The sequence below is a fragment of the Pristis pectinata genome, chromosome 22 (assembly GCF_009764475.1).
Source record: "Pristis pectinata isolate sPriPec2 chromosome 22, sPriPec2.1.pri, whole genome shotgun sequence".
NCBI lineage: Eukaryota > Metazoa > Chordata > Chondrichthyes > Rhinopristiformes > Pristidae > Pristis > Pristis pectinata.
The window spans coordinates 18,615,890-18,622,472 of NC_067426.1; positions in this window are offsets into that span (position 1 = coordinate 18,615,890).

Consider the following 6,583-nt stretch of genomic DNA (forward strand, 5'->3'; position numbering starts at 1 on the left):
TCTTTAAAATACGAAGAGAGAAGGACACCTGATGAGATAGGCATGCAACAAATTCCAGCTGTTGTCCATTGCTAAAGCCAATTGTATTTTTTAATTCAAGAATCATATCAAGTCTACAGCATAGTAACAGGGATCATTTGGTTTATCCAGCCGGATGCCACTTAAGCTCCTTCTGACTTATCATCATCTCATCTATCAACTTACTTTTTTCCTGTTTCTCCTAATGTGCCTACCTGGATTCCCCTTACATGCCATACTATCTGTAGTAGTGTGTAGGCGTTTATACTATTCTCGGAACAAATATATTTCCCCTGAATCCTCTATTGTATTAGTTAGTGACTATGATTTCTAGGCTCAAATTTTGTGAAAAGTTGCACTTTGCTGTTATTCTCTATGTTTTTTATAAGTGCTACAGTGGTGCAGAAAGCCTGCAAAGCACACAACTCTTGAATGAATACATCAAAAAGGGAAGTTGATTTATCAAAGTATGAGATATTCACAGTCTGAAACCATTGAGGTACTTCTCTCTGCAGTCTCGTCGTGATTAACAAGAACCAAATCAGTATCTTAGATTCCCACTTGGAACACATTTGGAAATGTCCCTGAAATCCCAATTGTTTTACTATATTAGTGCATAAATTACATTGGAATAATAATCTGGCACACTTAAAGATAACTACTTGTCCTGCAAGTTGGTTGGGTTACATTCAGAACTGTATATTTCAGTTTTACCACACTCCAATCTGCATTATTCAATTTTGGACAACTTTTCATTACCTTACAGATCTGTACGTGGTCATGCCTTAGCCTTCTCTTTTTCAAAAGAAAGAGCCTGTCCAGACTTCCTGATACATATGTCCTCTCAGTTCTGAAATCATCCTTGTGACTCTGGGTTGTAACTCCACCCAATATCCTCTATATCTCTATATATCCTCTCATATATGGAGTGGAGAATTGTACAGCATAATTCAAGTGTAGTCGAGGGAAGGATAGAGAAAATGGAGAGATCTGAATCAAAGAATATACTACAACTGAGCATCTGAACCAAGTTGCAGTAAGAACAACACAAAGTTCAAATGGTCATATTTTGAATTTTAAATTAAGCATGAGTTGTAGAAGGGAGAAACTTCCAAAGAAGTTACATGTGTTACCCATGAAGTTGCCACAAATATCAGATTTCTCTCTGCTTCAACTTCTTAATCTCCTGGTGAATTTTAACACAGATTTTCTTTAAGTTCCAAGAGTGACTCCATTCCAGCCACTATAATCCGCTCACCAAATACAGCGGCACCTCATATTTGCCACTGTTTAAATAATGACACTGAACATGTGTGGAAGGAGCAGGGAAAAAACTGCTTGTCCCCAGATCCTCATAAAGGCCCATACATTATCAAATCTAAACAAACTGAAAAGACAAATCAATTTTTCTTTTGCCTTTTAAGTACAAACTTTAGCCCAATCAAGAATATTGCAAGATGAAAAACTTCCCTTGACAACAGATTCCTACTTACTGAGTTAAGTGGCAGTGCCCAGGGATAATATTCATGTATTAACACTATGTAATTTGTGTTTATGCAACAAGATAAAGATGAAAGCACTAAATGCAGCACATGTTATACAAATGGGGATCCTCTATGCTTAGCAGAAGATATTTAATGTTCTGATGCAAGGTTTCGACCCGAAATGCTGACAATTCCTTTCCTCCCACAGATGCTGCTTGACCCACTGAGTTCCTCCAGCAGATTGTTTGTCTATTTAATATTCTCTTCTGTTATATTATAAGAACAAAGAATTAGAAGCAGGAATAAGCTATTTGGTACCTTAAGTCTGCTCTGCGATACATCAAGATCACAGTAAATCTTCTTTCTCAACACCATTTTCCTGTAGTCTCTCCATATCTCTTGACACCCTTAATAACCAGGAGTCTACCCTTCACTTTCAGGGCTCAATATCAAATTCTCCATCTTTTGGTAACTCACTTTTTTTCTCTCTCTGGTTCAGAACTGGCCATTTCTACCTATCATCATTTTGGTCAGTTTTTCTTTGTCTAGTTTTATGGTCTGACATGCTGGGGATGTCCCACAGCTTTGTTATCAGCAATGCATTACACAGACTGCTACTCTTACTGCTACAATTACTCATTTGGTCTCACCCTTTGAGCTATTCCCTTTGTTCTACCAATCCCACCCCACCTTTTCTGCTACTGAAAACTAATTTGTTATTTCTCTTTCCCTATTCGCATGAAGGGCCCCAGACCACAGATGTTGTCAGTCCGACTGAGTGTTGCCAGCATTTTTTACATTTATTTCTGATTTCCAGAATTTGTAGCTTTTTTTATTTTCATCTACTGAACTCTGTTTTGAATGAACTCAATGATTGAACAGCCATAGTCCTTTAGGATAGAAAATGTGATGGATTCACCACCCTTTATGTAAAGAAATGTCTCCTCTTTGCAGTTCTAAATGCCTAGCCCTTATTCTAAGACAGTGATTCCTTGTTCTAGACTGTTTAGCTGGGGAAACATCTCACTGCATCCTGTCTTTTGGGTTCTGAAAGAAATTCGTAAGGATCAATGAGATATCCTCTCAATTTTCTAAACTCTAAAGAATACAGGCTGAGTTTTCTCAATCACTCCTCTTCCAGTAAACCTGACTGCCTGGAATGAATGAGTCTTTACTGCATTCCCTCCATGAAAGTATATCCTTTCAGTGGGTGAGTAGACCAAGGCTGTAAATGGGTGCAGTCTCACCCAGGGTGTACATAATTGCAGTAAGGTATCTGTACTCCTGGAGTCAACTACTCTCATGATATAGGCCACTGTATCATTTCTATTGTTAATTGATTGCAGTGCCTAGCTCATTTTGAACATCAAAATTACCCAATATCTCATGAATGAAAAATACGCTGCTTTTCTGTTTAGTACACCATAGTGGATACCTTCACGTTTTTTCTCATTATATTCTATCTGCCATGTTCCTGCCCACTCACTCATCTTGTTCATATACCCTCAAAGCCTCTTTACATCCTCCTCCTCCTCACAATCCCACCAAGGACATAGAACATAGAACAATTACAGCACGATTCTGGCCCTTCGGCCCACAAAGCTGTGCCGAACATGCCCTACCTTAGAAATTACTAGGCTTACCCATAGCCCTCTATTTTACTCAGCTCCATGTACCTATCTAACAGTCTCTTGAAAGACCCTATCGTATCAGCCTCCACCACCATTTCCGGCAGCCCATTCCATGCACTCACCACTCTCTGAGTAAAAAACTTACCCCTGACATCTCCTCTATACCTACTCCCAGCACCTTAAACCTATGTCCTCTTGTGGCCACCAATTCAGCCCTGGGGAAAAGCCTCTGACTATCTACCCTATCAATACCTCTCATCATCTTATACAACTCAATCAGGTTTCATAATATCAGCAAACTTGGCAATACAAGTCCCCTCAGCCAAATCATTCATATAGATCATGAATAGCTGGGACCGGGCACTGATCCCAATGGTACCTCACTAGTCACAGCCTGCTAACCTTTCTGCCCAATAAACAAACCTCTACTGATGTCAATATATTACTCTATGTGCTCTAACCTTGTTGTCCTATTTCTTGTGTGGGACCTTATCAACAGTCTGAAAATCAAAATACACCACATCCACTGTGAATGGTAGGGCCCTTGGGAGAGTTATAGAATAGAAGGACCTTGGAGTTCAAGTACATGGTTCTCCGAAAGTGGTGTCACAGGTCAACAGGGTGGTGAAGAAGGCTTTTGGTATGTTGGCCTTCATCAGTCAGGGCACTGAGTATAAAAGTTGGGAGGTTATCGTGTGCTTGTACAGGATGCTGGTGAGGCTGCACTTGGAGTACTGTGTTGATTTTTGGTTGTCATGCTATAAGAAAGATGTTATTAAACTGGAAAAAGTGCAGAAAAGATTTACAAGGATGTTGCCAGGACTTGAAGGACTGAGTTATAGGGAGAAGATGGACAGGCTAGGACTTCATTCCTTGGAGCATAGGATACTGAAAGGTGATCTTATGGAGGTGTATAAAATCAAGATGGGCATAGACAGCGTGAATGCACTCAGTGTTTTTCCCAGGGTTAGGGAATCTAGAACTAGAGGGCATTGGTTTAAGGTGAGAGGGGAAAGATTTAATAGAAACTCGAGGGGGCAACCTTTTTTACATGAAGGGTAGTATGTATGTATAGAGAAACAAAGAACTGCAGATTCTGGAATCTAGATGAAAAACACAATGATGCTGGAGGAACTCAGCAGGCCAGGCAGCATCCATGGAGAACAGCAGGTGGTCAACTTTTCGGGTCAGGACCCTTCCTCAGTCCTGAGGAAGTGTCTTTCCTGGTGTTTTTCATCATGCTATGTATGTATAATGAGCTGCCAGAAGAGGTGGTTGAGGCAGGTACAATAACAACTTTTAAAAGACGGTTGGGCAGGTACATGGATAGGAAAGGTTTGGAAGGTTATGGGCCAAATGCTGGCAAATGGGACTAGCGTGGATGGGGCAGCTTGGCCAGCGTGGACCAATTAGGTCGAAGGGCCTGTTTCCGTGCTGTATGAGTCTATGACACTGGTTCCCTCTTACTTACTCCTTCTTAATTCCAAGCTGACCCTGCTCAATGCAAATATTCTTTTTAATGTGTTCTGTTATTATATCCTTCATTGTAGGTTCCACCATTTTCCCTATTGCTGACATTAGGCTATGTTATGTGTACAAAGACCTTGGAGCAGAGTAAGACTTAAGCATAAAGATGACTTTAAAACGTGGTGGTTTAGTTGCTTGCTAATCCTTATGATGACATCTAAAAGATGAGATTCAGCCTATTTAGGCTGCATGCACTCAGTGTCACGTAGCTGCATGTTTTCTGCATATTTCCTATTCAGGAATATAGAACACAGTCTGCTTGAGTGCCACATGTCTACCATGAAGCAGCAGCCTGTTTGTGTTTCAGCCTGTTCTAATACTTCAATTAATGAGTTACAGCACTCTTAAAGAGTTCTATACCAAATATTGTGCAGTGACTTCAATCCTAGCTATCACAAAATATCTCCTTATAAAGAATAACATGACAATGTAAAATTAACCCACTGGCAAATAAAAAAAACTTGCAGCAAGAATTTTACACAGATTCTCAAAACAAAATTGAATGAGCTCAGTGCAGTCAATTCCAACATCCAGTAAATAACAACCAGTTTGGTCTAACTTTAATAAGCACTAACAAAGCTTTACTTAGCAATAATGTGGAGTTGAAACAGAAGATAATTGTGCATTAAAATTAGAAGCTATAATTTCATTGTGTGCCTACTTTGAGGATTGGATAATTACTCCGGACCAAGGTTGCTGTGGAAAAGGAGAAACATTAAGTTGCCAGAGATGAGCAGCGGATCAGGCAGCACCTGAAAATGAAATAGGCTCAAGAGAATTGAACTGCCTTTTATTTAATTGACCAGCTGCCAATGCTACAAATGTGTACATACTCCAGTAAACAGCAGTTAGCCAAGCTTTGGAAGGCCTGATCAAACTCATTAGAAATATTGTGAGATACTCAAGTCTAGTCTCCTTGTTTTCTAAAATCCTTCACTGCAAATATCTCTCTTAGGCCCAAACATCAAGAATCCTGAAACATGAAAGGGAAATCTAATTCCAATTTTTTTTGCAGCTGGTGCATATCAAAGAAAGAGCTCAGCATTATGTTGCCTGGGATTCCATCTACATGGGGTCACTAGACGATAGTTTTTCACCATATGTTGGCAGTTGGGTAAAGGTCCTTGCTGCCCATTTTTTGTTCTAACATTGCCTCACTCCTTTATGTCTCACTTCCAGTAGGCAGCATCTGAGTTGCCTTTTGTCCCCCTGACAGCATTCTGGTTGTCTGTGGCAGATGGGCGCACTCAGAACTGGTACAGCATCACTCATCATTTTATAGATCACTGCTCTGTACACAAGCATGAAAAAGAACTTTAAGACAGATCCAACACCCAAACAAAAAGAGTAAATATGCCAATATTCAAAATAAAATGAAAGCATCCCCTTCTAGCTTCCTAATTCAATTGACAATGTTTGATATGATATCATGTTTGCAATTACTGGGACAAGAATTATATTAGACCAAACAATCAAACCCATTCAATCCTGATTAAAACAATTGAGTCATGTCCACAACCAAGTTTTAAAACTTTCATTTCAGATTTAATTTTAAAAAGTCAGATTACTCTATTCTTCATGGAATTCAAATTCACATCTCAGACAAGTTGGATCTAGGCCATGTGTCCTACTCTGGTGACCTGGCTTCCATGGAGCAGAATCCGTACTGGGTGAAACCAGTCTGAGAGGTTAAATCTGAGTCCTATTTACTCATCTCCAGCAAACAATGTCCCGACAGTCTGGATGCAAATTTTAGGCGTCTGTGTAGGAGCTTAGTCTTTAAAATCGGTTTACATTAGGGATTAACAAATGCTTAAAACCAAGTCTGAACCAAGCCCTAACTGCTAAAACTGTCATTCCCAAACAGAGCTCAAAGTCAAAAGAACACGGTTTGCTATCAAGTTCCTGTTTTGACAATAGGGA